We start from the raw sequence: 20,466 nt of genomic DNA on the forward strand, positions 1-20,466 counted from the left end.
CACGTATGATGTTTCAGAAAAATCAAAAACAAAAACAAAAGCTTACAACCAAACCTTTCTTGCAATAAATTAAGGTAACAAACTTAATGAGAACTCCTAGAACAATTCTTTTGTTGTATGGAACCAACTAGCATATTTAATTAAAACTTCTAAAATAATTCTTTTGTTGCATGAAACAAACTAGTAATGAAACAAACTAGCACACTTAATAGAAATTAAGGTATTACACTTAATGAAATAAAATTCTAGAACAATTCTTAATACACTTAATAAAAATTCTAAAACAACAGAGCATTGAAGCCAAAAGGAAAAACAAAAATCCGAATACAAGAAAGACTCAATTAATTAAACAACATAACAAAGCACAAAGTTGTTCTTGTAAGTTTGGACTGCACCCCTTTTATAGCCGAACAACTTGGCTAGTTGCCTCTTGCATTCACATTTCATTTGCATTCACACCTAATTTGCATTCATACCTCAATCTTGCATTCACACTTCAATCTTGCATTCACACTTCACCTTTAGAATAATTCCAGCCAACTCTTGCTTTATACAAGTCAAGCATGGCTCTCTTTCCTCTAATCATGCATCGACTTTGCTTTCTTCTTCTTTTTATTTTTCAGTTTCAGCACAACACATTAAGCACTTACCGACTTCTCTCAATTAATTCCAGCACATCACACTTCAGCTCAAACAAATCATGCACCGAACACCAATCACTGCATCTATTCTTTCACACCTTTATTCTACCATCCAGCCACACACACATGCATATATATATATATATATATATCAATTCAGTGCCAAACTCCCCCAACTACAATTCACTCCAGCCGACTTCTCTTATTTCTTCCCACACCTTTTCAATTTCTGCCGTCCAGCCACACACATTTTAATTCCAGCACAACATTCACATGCCTCTCTCTATTCTCTTCATTTCGGCTCTTGTTCAATTCAGTGGAAAGGCAGCAGCCTTTGATGACTTTTTTAATGTCAAATTTGGTGGAGACAATTCGGTGGACAGCAGCTCAAATAGACCATCTTTTTCTTCATTTAATAACCGGATCACTTTCTAGCTTTTCATATGTTTATGTAGCTCAAATGCACCGGTTCTCTTCACTTTAATGGGATCATGTTTCAGCCAACAACTTCCCTTTAATCATGTTATTCCAGTTGACTTCCATCTTCAATTTCTCACCTACTCATGCACCGATACTCTTTTTCATTTCATGAATCCCTTGGTTGAAAGCTCAAGCACGGAATCTCTTGGTTGAAAACTCACTCTCTTGTACCTACTGCACCGTCCAGCCACACACACACACACACACACACACACACACACACATATATATATATATATAGATGGTTGAATTCAAGTTGGTGCTGCCAAACTCCTTCCTCCAAGTCAAGCATGGCACGGCATGCACTTCCATATTTATTTGTTTTTCTTTTCAACATGCCTCTTCTTGGTTTTAGCCTCCTTTTTGGACTTGGGTTGAGTTGGTGGGATGAAGTGCATACGGCACTCTTCAATCTAGAGGTGGTCATCAATTCAATATATCTTTCCATGCCATGTGTATAGGACCTACAAGCCAAAATTCATTGTTTTGAGTCATGCATGCGTTAATGACTTCCAATCTATTAAAAAAATTTAACATATGAATCACACACAAAATTTATCTCATACTAAGCTTTCTAAATAAAATATGCATATGAATAAACATTATCCAATTGAATCTCAAGTTATAAAATTAAGCACAAACTCATGCTATTAATCAATTTAAATCACAACTTGTATTTATTCTTATTAACCATTTTTCCATTTAAAACCAATAATAATGTCATGATGAATTTAAAATACATTGGTTTTAAATAGCTAAAATATGCAATATCTTAGCTCAATCACTGGCACCGTATGCTCCTCCCCTTGCTCCTCCACTTGCTCCACCCTTTGACCCACCATACTTACGGATACTAAAGATATCTATATGCATGGGTTGAGCTCTTAGCCAATGACCAAACTGGTGGGGGGCCTGGTCTTCTTTTTGTTGTTCATGGCGTATACTGTTACAGTTTCTACCTTTGTGGTATAGGATACCGCAGTGGAAGCAGAAATTCTGTAAGCGCTATTTGAATGAGATCCAATGCTCTTGATCTTCAAACAGCATCCACTTCCCCCTAAGCAGGGGTTTGTGAAGGTCGACAGCCACTCTCACCCTCAAACAACGACCCCATGCACGTCCATCAACCTTTGCATCTACACGGATAACATGTCCTATGGATTCTGCAAATTGTATGTCGACCTCCTCTGTCATCGTGCCTAGTGGAAGGTTGTGCAGTTGAACCCAGAAAGGTTCAAAACGAAACTGCATGCTATTAATGGACACCTTAACGTCGATTTCTTGTAAAGATAGTAGGCACCTGTCGAAGAACCATAGCCTGCCACCCAAGACCTTCTCCTTATCTGCCAGTTCTTGAAATTCTATTAAGAAACTCTGGTCACCTATCTCTTTAAACTTCACCCATCCTTGCAACCTCCAAATTTGTGACATTGTGGTTCTAAAAGCTTCGTTGTTTACCATCTTCTCCACCATAGCCCGTCCCACTATGCAGTAATCCCCCATCCTGATCCTCTCCTTTGGCCCATCCAGTTTCACCTGGATAGGTGAACTTTCTTCCGTTGTTAGCTGTAGCCTTTCCCATCGTTTGGCCAAGTCCTCTGCCTCCATTGGTGTGCTTCCTCCAAACACAAGGATTAAGTAGTTTGACTTACAGAAACTGAGCCTTTGAGACTTGGTGGGATAATAATTATACTCCTTCAATGACACTAGATAGAGCCTACTAAGAACAAAGTAAACAAAACCTCACAGATAGTGAGAACTTAAGCCGTTGGAAGCCAACAATTGCTTTTGAGCATCGTTGATCGATGCCTACTGAATAGGCGAGGCCAGTTGATGCCGAGAGATGCGTGCCTCTGTTGTGAGAAGTAGAGAGAGGAAATAGAGGCCACAAAACTTTCATGGCCTAATCCTACAAGAACATAGGCAATAACATCTTCGCATGTCATGGGTTGGACTACAATAGCTAACTCATTGGTTAGTTTCTTAATAAACAAAAAATATTCAGTAGCAGTTTTACTACCTATGGTAGCAGTCGCCAGTTGTGTGCAAATTTGCACAATTTTGGCACAAGATCGCGAAGAAAAATTCTCCTCAAGAGCACACCAAACATTATGTGAAGTGGTATAGTTGACCACTTGGGCAAGGACACATTCAGAGAGAGAAGACATGAGAGTGCTAAGGATGATGTAATCCTGTCGGACCCAGTGAGTGTTGGCAGAGTTGATTGTTTCAGTGATGGGGCCATTTTCAAGTTGGGTGATAAAGACAAGTTTTTGGAGGCATAGGTGTGGTTCCATCAAGATAGCCAAATAAATCTTGGCCATAGAAGTAACGCATGAGTTGTGCTTTCCAGAGGAGATAATTCTCAAAAGTAAGCTTGATAGTGACAACATTATTCATGGAAATAACAAAGGTTGGATGGGAGGGTGAGGTGGGAAGTCTGGTTGAAGATGAGGGAGAGGAAGACATGTTTTTTTGTTTTTTTTTTTTTACATTTGTCTTGGCTGGTCAGTCTGATACCATAAAAGAAAACAAAGTAATACAATTTTTGAGTACTTGTATTTTTGATTGATTGATATCCAAATGCTAACTTTCAGCAATACATTTAAATTTGAATGTCAATTACGGAAACCAAAATCAAACAGCAAGATCACAGCTTCCTCATCCGTTCTTTGTAGCATTGATATCAACAGCTGATAGGTGGTTTGAAACTTCCTAGTTTTCGACTGCAATATCTACTTGGTCTTCTACAAATTTAAATGCCAATTCTATGTTTTAAGGACAAGGTCGAATTCAAGCTCATATACTTCATTTGAATTTTCCTCACTTCGATGGATTTGAACCCACTGAATGGATCTCAAAGTACAACATTTTTATCATACTCTGAGACACTAAAAAATCACAAGTTGTAGATTGCTAGTTAATTGAGTCAAGTCCAATAGCTGGTTGGAATGATCTTTTGGTCACTCTTAGAGTTTGATTTGGGCCTTCAGTTTATGAAGATCCATTGGAAGCTTATACCATGCTCAGACAGACTATTAGAGCAAAAGAATATCATATCTATTTCAAAATTCTATCTAACAAAATTTCAGGTCTTAGGGGGAGTTTTGCATTAGTACCTTTGAGTGGCCAAAGGAATGATTTAAGGATAGTAGTTACCATGTTCAAGCTACTACACTCTCTGCGGTCTTTGGCCTATCTAGATTGCAAGAAGAGGAAGTCTAGAGGCGAAACAAGAGCTACAGCACCACTACCCCTATATCACACCCTATACCACACCAACCAAGCCAACTACATCATGGCTTCCTGCCCCTAACCCCATCTAGAGATTACTAGCAACACAACCATCACAACCACCTCAAAATAACACCTAGCCACCTTGAAAACTAGCCTACTGCAATAAATAAATCATGCCCAATCAAATACAAGAAATGAGAAATTTGGGATTATGTTGTTATTGTGATGAATAATATCAACCTTGACACAAATGTAACCAACCCAAAATTGCATGGAGATAGATCAAGAAAAAGAGGGAGAGGAAGGAATCCAGCCACCATAGAGCTAGGAACTAATTCTGAAATAAAGGAGCAGCGAGGAGAATTACTGGACATCTCATTGCATGCCATAGCTAGTGCCACGTCCCCAAAAACCATGAGGTTGCATGGCGTTGAATTGTTTCCTAAGGTCAAGAAACCATCAAATTAGGATGAGACTTGAAGATGCACCCAAAGCTGTCTTTTGCACATATGAGGGACACTGAGTTTTTTGTAATGGCCATTGGGATTAACAACACACCATCAACCTTGAAAGGTTGATGAATGAAATCTTTAGACCTTACCTTAGAAAATCCGTGCTTGCATTTTTTCATGATATGCTTGTATATAGCAAGACATTGGATGATCATTTGAAGCATTTAAAGGCTGTTTTGGAAGTGTTATACAGTCATTAGCTATATGCCATGCCATCCAAGTGTATGTTAGGCAGCCAAGAGGTTGAATATCTTGACCTCTTAATTTCTAAAGGAGTTAAATCCAATCCTAGGAAAATATCAGCAATGCTGGACTGGCCACTTCCTAAGGAGGGGTGTAACAGGTCCAATTTTGTACATTTTTTAAAATCGAAATGGTATACACCGATTTTAAAAATTTTAAGTAGGACTGATTCACAGTGAAATTGGAAAATTGGTTTTTTCGATTTCGGTCCGATCTAGTCCGGTTTCACAGATTATTAATGTTAGTAATAATATGATGTTTACATATACTAAACTATGATTCTATTCATATTATAGTATAAATACATTATTTTATAATATTTAACACATACTAATATAGTATTGAATTTAACTATAGTTTATATAAGTTTTAGACTTTGTATATGAGTATATATGATCAAATGTGTAAAAACGTATTTACAATATATATATATATATATATATATATATATTTAATAATAATATATTATGCCAAAAATGTATTATATATATATATATATATCGAAAGTAAGCTTATATTAATAACTTAATATTAATGTTTATATTTAGGATTAAAATTTTATGTTATATTAATGTTATATTATAAGATTAAAATTTATATGTTATATCAAATGTTATATTAAAATTATAAGATTAATAGACTTGAATAAAAAGATTAAAATTTCATGTTATATTAATTAACAATTTAACATATAATATAAAAAATTATAAATATAAATACCGGTCCGGTTTGGTTTAAACCGATTTTCAAAATATGAAAACCGGTACCACATCAGTTTAGGACTTGTTTTGGTTCTTAAGAACTGGTACCGCACCAAACCAAACTCACCGGTTCGGTTCGGTTCAACCGGTTTTCTAGGATTCTTAGGAATAACCAGTTTTCTGGTTTTCTTACACCCCTATTCCTAAGAATCCCAATGCTTTAAGAGGATTCTTAGGTCTCACGGGGTCTTATAGAAATTTATATAGGATTATGGAGGGATTGCAGCTCCACTAACTTTTCTCCTCAAGAAGAATTCATTCTACTAGACAAAGGCGCGATGCTACCAAAGCATTCAATGCGCTCAAGGCAGCCATGGTAATACCTCTAGTTTTGGGATTTACCATATTTTTCTAATGTGTTTATAAATGAGTGTGATGCTTCATGTGAAGGTTTGGGAGCAATTCTCATGCAAGAAGGGAGACCATTGGCCTACCTACTTTAGCCAGCTAGGGGCTCAAGGGGAGGAGCTTATTTTTCTCAAGTTATGAAAGAATTACTAGTACTATTGGCTATAAGGAAGTGGAGACATTATTTACTTGAGCACAAGTTTACAGTAAGGACAGATCGACAAGCTCTCAAGTACCTCTTAGAACAAAAAGTGGGTACCCTTGCCCAATGAAGATGGGTCTCTAGGTTGCTGGGGTTCAATCTTACAGTGGAGTATAGATGTGGAAGGGAAAATAAGGCAATTGACGCATTATCGAGATTAAACTATAAGGATGAAGACTCTAATTCATAAGAGAAACTAATTACGAGAACAATCATAAACGTGTAGATGAAGGCCATTAGTGCAATCCAGCTACATGGATGAAAGAGCTTCTCCAAGTGTACCCACGGTTGTAGAAGCTAATCAACAATGACCATCAAGGGGCCCTTTACCCAAACAAGTACCACTTACGTGATGGCTTATTATTTTACAAGGGTCGAATGCACTTAAGGACTCTTGTACCACTCTAGCAACAAGTCTTACACCAATTTAATAGGAGTCCACTAGGTGGTTTCTTGTGGGCACACAAAATTCCCTCAAGGATTAAGAGAGTCTTTCTGGCTTGGGATGCAATGTGATGTGAGAACCTTCATCCGAGAATGCAATGTGTATTAGTGCGTCAAAACAAAAAATCTCCACCCTGCTCAAATCCTCCAACTCTTGTCAATTCCAACTCATGCATGGGTCGACATCAGTATGGAGTCTTACACCTTTTAGAAGCCACAATGTAATTGTGGACAGGTTCAAGAAGTATAGTTTCTTCCTCTCTGGCTCAACCATATGTAACTGTTAATGTTGCTCGATTATTCATGGACAACATCTTTAAACAGCAGGGAATGCCACAAACCATAGTTAGCGATTGAGATCCTATCTTCACAAGTAAACTCTTAAAGGAGATGCTTCCGATTAGTGGGGACCGAGTTGCTTAAGAGCTCAGCTTATCATTCCCAAACAGATGAGCAAAGCAAGATCGATTATGAAAAAGGGCTTGGAATGTTACCTCACGTGCTTCTTAGGTGACCGACCGAAGAATAGGGCACGATGGTTTTCCTTGGCAGAATGGTCGTACACCTTTACCCAGTCAGCCTCTTTGAGATTGTTTACAGTCACCAACTGCCACGTCTCCTACCTTATGAACCAAGCTCCACTACAATTGAACCCATGGAAGAGGAAATGATGAGTCGTGACTATATAATGGCATTGGTCCAAGAAAATCTTTAAGAAGCACAAGCAAAGATGAAATATGATATAGATAGGAAAAGAGTAGAAAGAGAATTCAAAATTGGGGATTGGGTTTACCTGAGGTTGCGACCATATCGGCAAATGACAGTGGCACTCCTGCAGAACTTGAAGTTTTCCCCAAAATATTACAGTCCCTCCCAGGTGATCAACTGAATTTATAAGGTCGCATACAAGCTTAATCTCCCAATTGACTCACAAATTTATCCTGTTTTTCATGTCTCATTCCTTAATAAGAAACTTGGACCTCACATTAACCTCATCCCCAACCTTCCATCCATCATGTCGGATGGGACTCTTATCTCCTGAACTAAACCAAGTATTAGCGAAAAGGATGGAAGAGAAGGGAACACAAGGTAGAGTTGATATATTGATTCAATGGAAGGGAGCTACTCCTGAAGATGCTACGTGGGAAGATCTAGATGAGCTCAGGTAGAAGTTTCCAGACCATGAGGGGAAGGATTTTAAAAAGAGGGACTGTGTTAGGAGCTGAACGAAGGATTCGGATTGCCTTGCCACGTGCAGTGCTTCTTCTGTCTTATTTCCTTTAATTGAATGGGTTATTAGTGTCAATTTTGTTAGTATGTTCTATTGGTTTTAATTATGTGCTTAGACTGGAGTTAGAACAGGTCTTTGACCGCTAAGGCACGTGGGTGTCTCTCTCGTTTCAATAATTTTAGTTGTTGCAATTATTTTGGCTTTCTGTTATTTTTATCTTGTATTTGAGGACCAGACTAATGTAATGAAAATCATCTTTTCAGTCCTATTTGCACGAGTGTTTCTGAAGATCCTTGGCTCCTGAACTACCATAATTCTCTTTTGTTCAACTTATTATTACTATGTTCATAATTGAAAACACATACAAATTTATAACATAAACCCATTTCAATCACACATACAAAAGTTTCCAAGGAACTAAAAGGTCATTCGAAATGAAATAAACAAATAAAAAAAAAATATAGGGCTCAGATATGAAATTGGCGGCATTGTACATACTTTTCAATAGCCAACGCCTAGACGATACGAGTTGCTTTTCTTGCTGGGATGATCAGCTTTTGTCAATATATCATCAGCGGTAAAACTTGCAACCATCAAAATCGAATCTTTTGATATCCATTGCGTGGGTTGTAGTCTGTGGCAATGTCTTTCACTTTGGATTTAGGATAGAAAAAACAAAACCCACCATGAGGGAAGATAGAAAGCAGGGGATTGCTGGGAGGGAAATGAGTCGTATAAGGTGCTTTTTTTTTTTCAGGGATTTGATTTGGGATTTATTCTGATCAATTGTTGTGATTTGATTTGAAATTCCTTTCAGGTTAACATGAATTATTTATGGGTTTTGAAACATCTTTGAAAGGTACCAAACCAACACAAAACTAAAATAATTATACTACAATTGCACATAATCAATTGTTGGAAAAGCCACTCTCGCAAATACATAAACTCACAATTTTCTTCTAAAGATTCTTCGTCTCTCTAACGGATTAAACACACATACAGGAAACCATGATAACTACCCATAAAAGAAATAAAAAAATATAAAGAAAAAGAAAAAGAAAAACTACCCATAACTAATAGTAACCCTTAAGCCTAATGTATCAAGACTTAATAACTGATAACATTTTACATTAAATAACTAGAAAATATAGATATCTAAAATTACTGTTGCCAGCAATCCTATTTGGTCCATCTCCAAGAACATGTGTCATTGGCCTATACCATCTTCTTGTCACTTGTTGGTTCTTCTATGGAAGGTTATAATGTCTCATGGCTGACCGTTGGCAGTAGATTAGCTGGCTACTTTGGGTACACAATAATTCTCACACCCTTGAAAGAAGCTTGTCCTCAGGCTTCAGATATTTTCTTCAAAACTTCCAAGTGTAATCATCACAACCCAGGATTTTAAGAAAAATACTTTAACTATAAAGAAATTGCATAAAATTAAAATCGCAAAGTGACGTGGCTTGATGTAGCACCTAAGATGGTAAAGTTACTTTTATCGTAAAGTAGATCTAATGGATCAAATGAAGTCATGACTATTTTTGGGTTTATTTTTGTGTAACTTTTTTGTGTCTGTAACACTTCTCAATTTTTAAGCTCAAACCCACTCTGATGGTATTACACAAAATTTCTAGGGAAGAATACTCATTGGTACCAATTGAGACCACTCCATTGTAGCAATGATAAAACTCCAACAAGTGCTTCAAGAGCCAGTCCAACTTGAATGATTTGGTTGCCTATCTTGGATTTTGATATGCTTGTAACCTTTTGCGCATATACTTATATGAGTGGCTTCATTCCCTTCTCTACCGGCATGGGAAACTTCATGAAATTTGTTAGGAGTGTTCTAAGCTATTCCAAGATGCATCCCTGATGAGAAAGTAGTGGAGACTCTCTTTGAAGGCTATCTATAATGCTAGAAGAATCACCTTCTAAAATGATTTTAGTGAACCACTAAAATCACAATGGTAGTATAAGTTGGGTGGAGACCACTAATAATATAGGAGATGGGATCATCATCTTTAAGAGATTTGCCCATGGTAGCAATTGGTTAGCATATTGTTTAGCCAATAGAAGAGATGTAGTGCATGATTTTGAGTTTTGATTGAGAGTTTGGAGTTTCCTTTTGATCTAGGCTATATAAGACCTTGAATGTGAAGCAACCTAGCAACAAGTGAGGTCCATACATGTTTAGAAGTGTTGAGACCATAGACAATGGAAAGGACACCTTCAATGAGGCTGGCATTAGCATAAACTGATCCATTTTGGTCCATAGGACTAAGGTTGGATTGAATTAGAGGATAAGATTATCTTCGGAAATAGGAAGATATTGTCAAGGGCAGGATTTTGTGCCTTCTACGATGCCGAGGAGGTCATAGGTGCGCAAGATAGGCAAAAATTGAGAAACCTAGGTAGTTTGAGGTGTCAATTTTAATGGTGGACACCTACATTATCCTGATGTAACCTACCTAGGTTTCTACCTTATCCTAATGTAGAAAGGTGGACACCTAGGTTTCTACCTTACATAAGGTAGTTTGAGGTGTCTACATTATCCTGATGTAACCTAGGTAGTTTCCTCACCTACATTATCCTGATGTAACCCAAAGACGCCTACATAGAGTGTGCTCAGATCATTTCCCTATCCTCTTAGACTGTGGAGGTATTCAAGGAGGCAGAAGGTATTTTAAATTTGAGAATATGTGGCTAAAATCTTATGGTTTTGTAGACAGGATCAGACAATGGTGGTCCTCTTACGTGTTCCAAGGCTCTCCGAGTTACATTTTGGCAAGAAAATTGAAAGCACGGAAACAAGATTTGAAGCTATGGAATGAACAAGTGTTTGGTAATGTGCTTTCACAACAACGATCCCTTATGGAGGAATTACAGGGCCAGGAGGGTGAGTAGGAGGCAAGAGTTCTCACTGAAGCGGAAAAAACCCACAAGAATCAGGTAGTCACAGATCTTGAACAAGCTTTATTGATGGAGGAGATATCTTGGAGACAGAAATCCAGAGCACTATGGCTTAAGGAGGGGGACAGGTGTACGAAGTTCTTTCATAGGGTGGCTAATTCACATCGGAGGAACAACACCATCGACACATTGATGGTGGATGGAGTAGTCTGTTCGGATAAAGCAAGCATCAAGGACCACATTGCACAGTATTATGAACACTCACTAGTCGAACAACAACAATGGAGACCTACAGTTGATGGGTTGTCTTTCTCAACAATAGATCAACGGTCTTTAGAGCAGCTTGAGAGACCATTTGACGAAGAAGAAGTACACAAAGTTATCCGAAGAATGGCTAGTGATAAGGCCCCAGGTCCTTATGGTTTTACTATGGGCTTTTTCCAAACTTGTTGGGAGGTGATCAAGGGTGACCTCATGCAGGTGTTTCTAGAATTCTATAATCACGCCAGTTTCGAAAAAAGTCTCAATGCCACTTTTATAGCACTTATCCCAAAAAAGGCGGGGTCAACAGATGTTCGAGACTATCGTCCTATTAGCTTGATAACTGGGGTCTACAAGATTATTTCCAAAGTACTAGCGAATCGTTTGAGTACAGTAATGGAGAGATTAATATCGAAGCCACAAAATGCATTTGTCAAAGGCTGACAAATTCTAGATTCGGTTCTTATTGCAAACGAAGTGCTAGATGGAAGAATCAAAGCCCATGAGCCTGGGTTGATCTGCAAACTAAATATGGAAAAAGCCTATGATCATGTTAACTGGAAATTCTTGCTTTACTTATTGGCAAGATGTGGCTTTGGAGAGAAATGGCTAAAATGGGTGGAGTTTTGCATTTCAACAACTCGCTTCTCTATCTTGGTAAATGGTTCACTGGTGAGTTTCTTTGACTCCTCACGTGGTTTGAGACAGGGAGATCCGCTCTCTCCGCTACTCTTTCTTTTTGTCATGGAAGCTCTCAGTAAGATGATTGAAGGGCTTGTGGAAGCGGGTCATCTCTATGGTTTCTCAGTGGGGAATGGTTCTAGTTACATTTCCCATTTGTTATTTGCTGATGATACTTTCATTTTCTGTGGAGCACATCTTGGGCACATACAATCTTTGAGGGCGTTACTTCTCTGTTTTGCAGCGGTATCAGGTTTGAAAGTAAATCTATCCAAGTCTGAATTGGTACCGGTGGGGAATGTTCCTGAAGTGGCGGGTCTTGCTGCTCTATTGCAATGTAAGGTTTCTTCTCTACCCTTGCAGCATCTTGGTTTACCCTTGGTGCCACTTTCAAATCTGAACAGATTTGGAATGAAAAAATGGAGCGAAGGTTGCCGTCGTGGAAAAGGTTGTATTTATCTAAAGGTGGTAGACTCACTTTGATTAAAACTACCTTAGCTAACCTCCCCACCTACTTTATGTCTTTAGACTCACTCTGTGGAAGTCAGTTATAGCTGAACGTGTTGGGAAGGCATGGGGTGGTTGGTGTTCAAATGAGGTTCGTGGACCACATGGGGTGGGCTTGTGGAAGAACATTAGGAACGGTTGGGAGACCTTCAGGAGACATACTCATATTGTAGTGGGGGATGGATCGAGAGTTAGATTCTGGCATGACAAATGGTGTGGTGAACGGAGCCTCAAAGACAACTTCTCCGCCATATTCGAGCTAGCACGAGTCAAGGATGCAATGATAGCGGATTTGTTGGTTTTCTCTAATGGCGTCCCTTATTGGAATGTGGAATTTTCTAGGGCAGCACAAGATTGGAAGTTGGAGGTTATCACAGAATTCTATGCAACACTGTATTCAATACACATGACAGAGGACTCCATGGATAGGATACTGTGGAGTCCCTCAAAGAAAGGTAAATTCACGGTCAGATCGTTTCACAAAGTTTTATCCAGCCCAGGCATGCTCAATTTCCCTTGGAAAAGCATTTGGCAGACGAAAGCTCCTTCAAAAACAGCGTTCTTTGTGTGGACAGCAGCACTAGGTAAAATTCTCACCACAGATAACCTAAGAAGACGTCGGGTAATGGTAATGGATTGGTGTTGTATGTGCAAGAAAGATGGAGAATCAGTTGATCATCTGTTTCTACACTGTGAGGTGGCTAGGACCATGTGGGCAGATTTCTTTACGGGTCTTGGAGTAGCATAGGTCATGCCCCATAGATTGGTGGATTTTCTAGCTTGCTAGAGTGGACTACGAGGAGATTCACAGGTGGCAGCAATATGGAAAATGGTACCCATATGCATGTGTTGGTGCATATGGCAAGAGAGAATTGACAGAAGTTTTGAAGACCATGAGAGAACAATGGGGGAGCTGAAAGTTTTTTTCTTCAAAACTTTGTTTTCTTGGGTGGGAGCCATTGTATGTAATGGACTAAATGTTCATGACTTTCTTATTTCGGTTGTAAACTCTAGATAGGTATCTTTCAAGTATATGCCCTATGTACTTGGGATTTGCCACTTATGATGAATAAAACTTCTTGATTACCGATCAAAAAAAATTTTAATGGAGATAAATTGTGTAATGTTGGGGATAAGAAAGGAAGAAGTGAGAGGAGATTTTAGCCATTCGGATCGAAATTGGTATAAAATGTGTGGCTCATGATATCATGTAAGAAAACAAACAAAGGATGCTAGGAAAAGCTCAATGATTTCATTGATATGCTAAAAGTAAACATATACCCAACTTCATGAGTAATTATAGCAGTTGAGTAAATACAATAATTTCTGTACAACAAATCAATCAAGCTAAAAATGGAAACAAAGTATTAAATACAATCTTAGTATGTGACAGTAGAATCCTTGATAATAGGTTGAGTTGGCTGTGAAGATCTTGAAGATTGAACATGGCATGGATTAGGATTGTCTGGGGATATGCTCTAACTTAAGTCATGGCCTACATGATCATTAGAGTTGCATCCTATGCTGGCTTGAGAATCTATAACATTAACATGCAATTGCCTTTCTTAATACTTCTTGGCCTAGTTGAGATATCAACTTTTCCTCCTGCCTTGTAATTTTTTCCAAACCCTTATTTGACATCTCTCAAAGATCTAAACTTTGATTTGCCAATTATAGCTAGTAAACCTCAATATATTTCATGTCTCATAGCCTCTTGCACACCCCATATCTCCTTGATTCTTCTATTATATATGTTACTAGGATTCCTGTTGAATGTAAGTTTGGTTTTGGATTCATTTACAATCTTACTAGAAGCTACAACACAATACATGGCACCCCGTTCCTTTATAGAAATCATGGCAAGAATCTGTGGTGCCAAGGGTGCCAACACCTAATGTTGGTCGAGAATCTAGCATGCCTAGCTCCAAATGGAAGTGCACATGTCAAGTTTCAGACATAAACTCACAACAGAAAAATAGAGGATTAGTTGGTGACTAAGACCTTGCAGTACCAGAAAATCTAAATTCACAACATAGGAATAATTAATGTCATTCTTCATTAATTCCAAATGTTGAAATATGTACAAGCCCAAACAGTTCGTTCATCGCCTGATGGACAATGGACCAAATACAAGTGGTCGCCCTTTAGAAAAAAGACTATGTACATCTCAAAAGAACACTTGGCTCCTACGATATAGGCAAGCCTCCACCTTTAAGGTTTGAGGGAGATTGGTTCCTTTTCCTCAAGCATCACTCTTGAGGGATTGGTTCCTATGGCCATGGAGACCACTTTGAGGGAAGAAGACACCATGAGAGAAGATATGATGATGAGCACTATGATGAGAGAAGAGGAAACCGGGCTTATGATTGGGGACCTATGTAACATACGAACCTAGAATTTAGGTTAAGTCAGTTAGAAATTATTTAGTTATGTTATGATTATATTTATTCTTTTTATTAATTACTTATTTATTAAATTATCTCTATGGTAAGATTTTAAGTAATTAGATTGCTACGACACGTTTTCTAGAAAGATTAGTAACGTCTAGTGCCTCGTATAGGTCACGAGCTACGACGTGAGATTTCTGAAGCAGCGCTAAGAGGTAAATAGTATGATCATATAAATGTACACGTAATGTAAATATTATAATTGGGTATGATAATATGATATGGTTTTGATGGTTATCTACGTTGCGCTAAGAGCCAAGTCAAGGTTAGATTGCTTTCACGAACTTCTATGAATTACGATGATTTACATGAAAGTAAGCCTATATATATGTTATGCTTTTACGGATTGTTGATTGATGGATTGAATGTTACAAAAATCACATGGAAATCATGATATGATCATATAATAATTTAAGATAGGTATTCTATGAATTAAAATAGCCAGATCATGCATGCTTCATTCATGTAGTACTTAGACCATATATGCCATGTATTGTTCATGCAATAACTTAAGTCAAGCATGCCATGTAATAAATAGCCTAATCATGTATGACATGTTCATTAGTTCTCAAATCATGCATGCCATGAAATGTCATAAAATGATTAAATCATGTTAGGCCATGTCATGCTATACTATACCATGTACAAGAATATATCATGTTATGCCATGCCATGTACAAGAATATGCCATGTTAGAAAAGTCTAAGAAGTCCAAGAAAATTATCATGTATCAAGAAAGATAAACATTTTAAGGTAACACGGATCCAAGCGTGTTTACCACAGTTATGCTAAGACGGTACCACGGACTCAAGCGTGGTTACCACAAGTTAAGTGAAACACGGACTCAAGCGTGTTTCACTCCATGTCATGCAAGTTAAGTGAACATGGACCCAAGCATGTTTCACTTCATGTCAAACAAGATAAGTGAAACACAGACCCAAGCGTGTTTCACTCCATGTCAAGCAAGATAAGTGAAACACGGACTCAAGCGTGTTTCACTCCATGTCAAGCAAGATAAGTGAAACACGCTCAAGCGTGTTTCACTCCATGTCATGCAAGTTAAGTGAACATGGACCCAAGCATGTTTCACTTCATGTCAAGCAAGATAAGTGAAACACGGACTCAAGCGTGTTTCACTCCATGTCAAGCAAGATAAGTGAAACACGGACTCAAGCGTGTTTCACTCCATGTCAAGCAAGATAAGTGAAACACGGACCCAAGCGTGTTTCACTCCACGTCAAGCAGGATAAGTGAAATATGGACTCAAGCGTATTTCACTTCATGTTATGCAAGTTAAGTGAAACACGGACTCAAGCGTGTTTCACTACATGACAAGTTATGTGGTGCCACGGACTCAAGCATGGTTCACCATGAAATAAGTACAATTCAAGATAAACAAGTTACTCATGCATTCACGCTTCATGTTTGCCATGATTATGAGTGTTTCCACCCATGTTAATCCATGAATGTTATATGAAAGTTATGATAAGGCTTTAAAAACCAAATTTATGCTAAGCTAGATAGTATTTTACGGTATGATGTATTATTTACTGAGTATTCGACTCATTTTTGTTGTTTGTCTTTTTGTTTTCTTCTATGTTGATTGCCACAGATGGTGATTATGATGATGCAGAGCTGGATGGCCAGGAGTAGATTTAGTATAAGGACTTAGAGATGAATAAGTGTCATTTACACAAGGATTAAGTTTCTTTTATGTCATTTCAATAATTAGTCTTGTTTAAGATTAGCTCATGTTTTGCTTTATTCAGTTTCAAGTTTCAAGACTATTTATATCCTTTCAGTTAAGTTTCTTTCAATAAATAAGGTATTTTAGAGTAATGAGTCTTTTTACCGGGCATTTTATTATGTTTGTTAGTAACGTCTCTATCCTACGGGAATGGGGTGTTACAACCTAAGAGACCTAAAGTTGATTTTCCCAAGTTTAGTAGGGGAGATCCGTACAAGTGGTTGGATAAAGTGGACCACTACTTTCAATCTTTGAAGAACAAATGATCTTCAACTATACGAATGGGGTGGAAAGTTGTATTCCAGCATCTCCTACATGGACACCTAATCTGATCAGAACTAGGTGTGTGGGCTCGCGCCATAGCTAGGAATTGTCTAACACCTTCAGCGAACTGATTGGAATGCAATCTATCCTCAATATGCATCCATGCCTTATCCATCTTATGCAGTTGACCAGGTAGTAGAAAAGAGTTTGTAAGGAGGACTCAAATTGGATGTGCAATTACAAGGCAATATAAAAATCTGTAATATTAGTCTCTATACTTGGAGGCGAGTGCGCAAGTTCAAAAAGACTGAGAAGGTTATATTAGTTTCAGGAGGAAAATCATGGTATACTTTTCATTATAAGGCGAAAAGCAATGAACTGAATATTAACTTCCAGATAGTTGTGCAGTGTAGAACAATTCATGGGATTATGCAGATTACTATATAGTCAAGTATGAAAGGTGTTTAATCTGCATTGTGTTTGTGGGTAGGTAAAGGTGAACCTAATTGTGATTGCTTTGTACGTTTTAGACTCAATGTCTCCCTTGTATTATAAACTGTGAGTAACCATACGTATTAGATGTTCTCTATCCCTGTACAAGTTTCTTGCATCAAACATGCTTATATTTAAGCTCTAGTAAGAATCAATTGGTACAAATGAATAGTGACATGGCCATTGGTATTCCTACTTTCAATCTAAAAAATATGACAGAACTTATAGATATTGAAAGTACTAGTTAGTTTTGCATGCATTTTCTTGTGCACATCAATAACATTAGTAGCTATCATGGTAAAATGATCCAGACAATACATCATTCCAAAAAGGAACATAATCAGGGCTTACTTGTATTAGGGGCCGCTGGGGTCAAAAAATAAAGGCTTGTGAGCAATATGAATTACAAATGTATCCTAGAAGCTACTAATTTTATTTATCTTAAATTACACGTGCCTAAAAATATTTCTATGAAAAAGGAGAATGTACAAGGCCATATAACATTAAGCAGTACTCTAGTCTTTCTGCTCTAAAATGTGAAACAAATTAAAACCCATCCAAAAATCCATTTGGTGTCTTATTCAAAGTTTTCAATAAAAATTTCTATTTCATGTTGCAAATCATACATACAGACAAGCACATCTAAGTGAGTAAGAAATAAGAACATTGTGGAGTAAGTCATTCCACTGGGGCTAAAATTTTCTCCTGCCACTTTATATATAATTTCCTTGAAGAAATTAAAGCTGTTACACTATGGCTTAATTGATCCTAATCAGATTAAGGGATATTTTGACAATGTTTGGAGGGTTCTGAAATAAATGGTTGAAAATCATATATACGCCCCTTATATCATTAACAGTGTAGTGGAGGAAAGGAAATAAGACTGCTGATTGGTAAGACCAATGAATGGGTTGTACATGAAGTGAGGGACTTTATAACAAGCCAAGAAGTATTACATGCAAAATGGGTTTAATAAAGAGTGCAAAAGCATAACAAATTAACTCAATAATATCATAGTACTCTGCTATCTAGGTCCAGGAGGAAATTAGGCCCAAAATTTTCCATTTTTTTTTTCTTTCTTTTATTATCTAATGGTTACTGCATCTGCATAGTTCTTGCATAAAGTAGTTTCTCAAGTGTCAAAAAGTAAAAACTCAAAAGCATAGCCAATCAAAAGTGATGGCTAGATGTTTACCTTGATCATAGAAATTGCTAGTGGCTGGGAGCTTAGAATGCCAAGGTACAGCCACAGCAAGTCCATGTGAGAAATACCAGAATTATCCCCAAAAAGATGGGGAAAGAGCAACAAACATATGACATATTCAACTTAAATGTATTCACAATAATTAGGACAAACTCCACAAAAGAATAAGCAATCAATCTACCATGTTTAGCAAAAAAAGTAGTAGCAATATTGACAACGGCAGCGATGGAAATTGTAAAAATTATAATTCATAAGTAAACAAATGAATGAATAACTTCGAAGTTAATCAGAGGCTTCCAATAGCTGTCCAGATTTTAGCATAATCAAAAGAAAAAAAAATCTCAAGAGACACCAAAAAGGTAAAGCGAATCATTGGCTGCAACATTAGGGGACTTATTTAGTATTGCAACACTTACAATTGACACTTGTACACTTATATTCAAGAAGAAACAACATAAAACCTTTGACTTGAGTCCAAGAAATGTTCAGCTTCCACATCATGTTGTCCATATAAGTGTAGATGTGCAATTGTTTAACTCCTTAATAATAATTGGGCAAGAAATGGTGACACTAAAAAACTATCTCCTCCCTCAAAAAAAGATAGAAATTGAGGTAAAATATGTTCACTTTAAAGATAAACAAAACTATGGAAACCAAGAGATAGAATAGCTTTCGGTAGTGTCCAAAAAAAACTTTAGGAAAAAAAAAACAGAGAGAATAAAAGACTTTAAGAAATTTCTTATGCTGAAGAATAATGATATCAATATGACTATTTTACAACCCATTTTACAATCAATGTCTACTTCCAAATAAAAATACTATTTTTATTTATTTTTCTGGATTTCAAGTTTTATGCCGGCATACTGTGTAAGCAAAGAATATTAAAAACAGGCATGTATCATTACTCTATGCACAACTACAATTTAGAAAACATAAAAACAAGCCTTCATTTTTCTTCTCCAGCATCCCAAAATAGAAGCATAAAATATTTATCCCAATAGACATAAACAAAACACAAGTAAGGCAATGCAATGACAATCACAACAGAGTTGTGAAAAAGGAAGACTCTCCACTATAACAATATAATAATGCCTGAAAAAAACAAAGGTGGAGATTTGGGAATACAATATCGTCACAACATTATAGAAATATTACACAATCATATCATCAAAAATTTTACACAATCATACCACCAATAGAGATAGAAAACATAGGGAGAAGAGAGAGAGAGGCTTACTGTGGCCCTAGGAGAGAGAGGATGGACGCACCCACTACGGCCTACAGAGGTGGTTGTGGAGGCTAGGGCGTTATGTAGGAAAATCGCAAAAAGAGTGGCTGACTATGTGTTTCGCGTGGGGTGGGGTGGGGGGAAGAAATGAAAGAAGGGAAGATGAGAGAGGGATATTGCGGGGAACGGAAAGGGAGGGGGGTGTTTATGTTTTAAATTTTTACCGCAAGTTATAGTCATGGCAAAAAATAAATAAATCGTGACTAAAAAAATTACTGGAAGTAAAAATTTTGACCGGGAGCATTTTTTTTTTGCGACAATCTACATTAGTGGTTAAAAAGGCTTCTTTGATGTAAAACGTTTTAGCCCACGATCACCAAATCTTACTGTCTATTTTATTAGTGGCAACCTGAAATCATGGAAAAAATCCATTTCATCGATAGGAAAAAAGCATTTACCACAAAAGTTTACTGACCGACCTCAACTTGTGGTTAAAGGCGTGTTTAGTCCCCACTAATATTGTTCATGTGAATAGAGCACTATTTGCCACGATGGTTTGTCTTGGAAAAATAACTCGTGGAAAAACCAAAATTTGTTAATATAGTGTTAAAAGTATATCTCTT

At 37.3% G+C, this 20,466-nt stretch overlaps 1 long non-coding RNA gene across 2 annotated transcripts; it reads right to left on the reverse strand.

The window, feature by feature from the left end:
* Positions 1-945: 945 nt before the first annotated feature.
* On the reverse strand, positions 946-20,018 carry LOC122300259. Of its 2 annotated transcripts, XR_006239966.1 has the most exons (5): positions 19,853-20,018; positions 16,821-19,204; positions 7,662-14,835; positions 7,363-7,509; positions 946-1,585 (listed from the first exon to the last, which is right to left on the reverse strand). It is a non-coding gene; the product is annotated as an uncharacterized LOC122300259 (long non-coding RNA). The 2 variants fall into 2 exon arrangements; XR_006239965.1 differs by having other exon boundaries at positions 16,821-20,018.
* Between the last annotated feature and the right edge of the window lie 448 nt (positions 20,019-20,466).

This window comes from Carya illinoinensis, chromosome 2 (assembly GCF_018687715.1).
Source record: "Carya illinoinensis cultivar Pawnee chromosome 2, C.illinoinensisPawnee_v1, whole genome shotgun sequence".
Taxonomy (NCBI): Eukaryota; Viridiplantae; Streptophyta; class Magnoliopsida; order Fagales; family Juglandaceae; genus Carya; species Carya illinoinensis.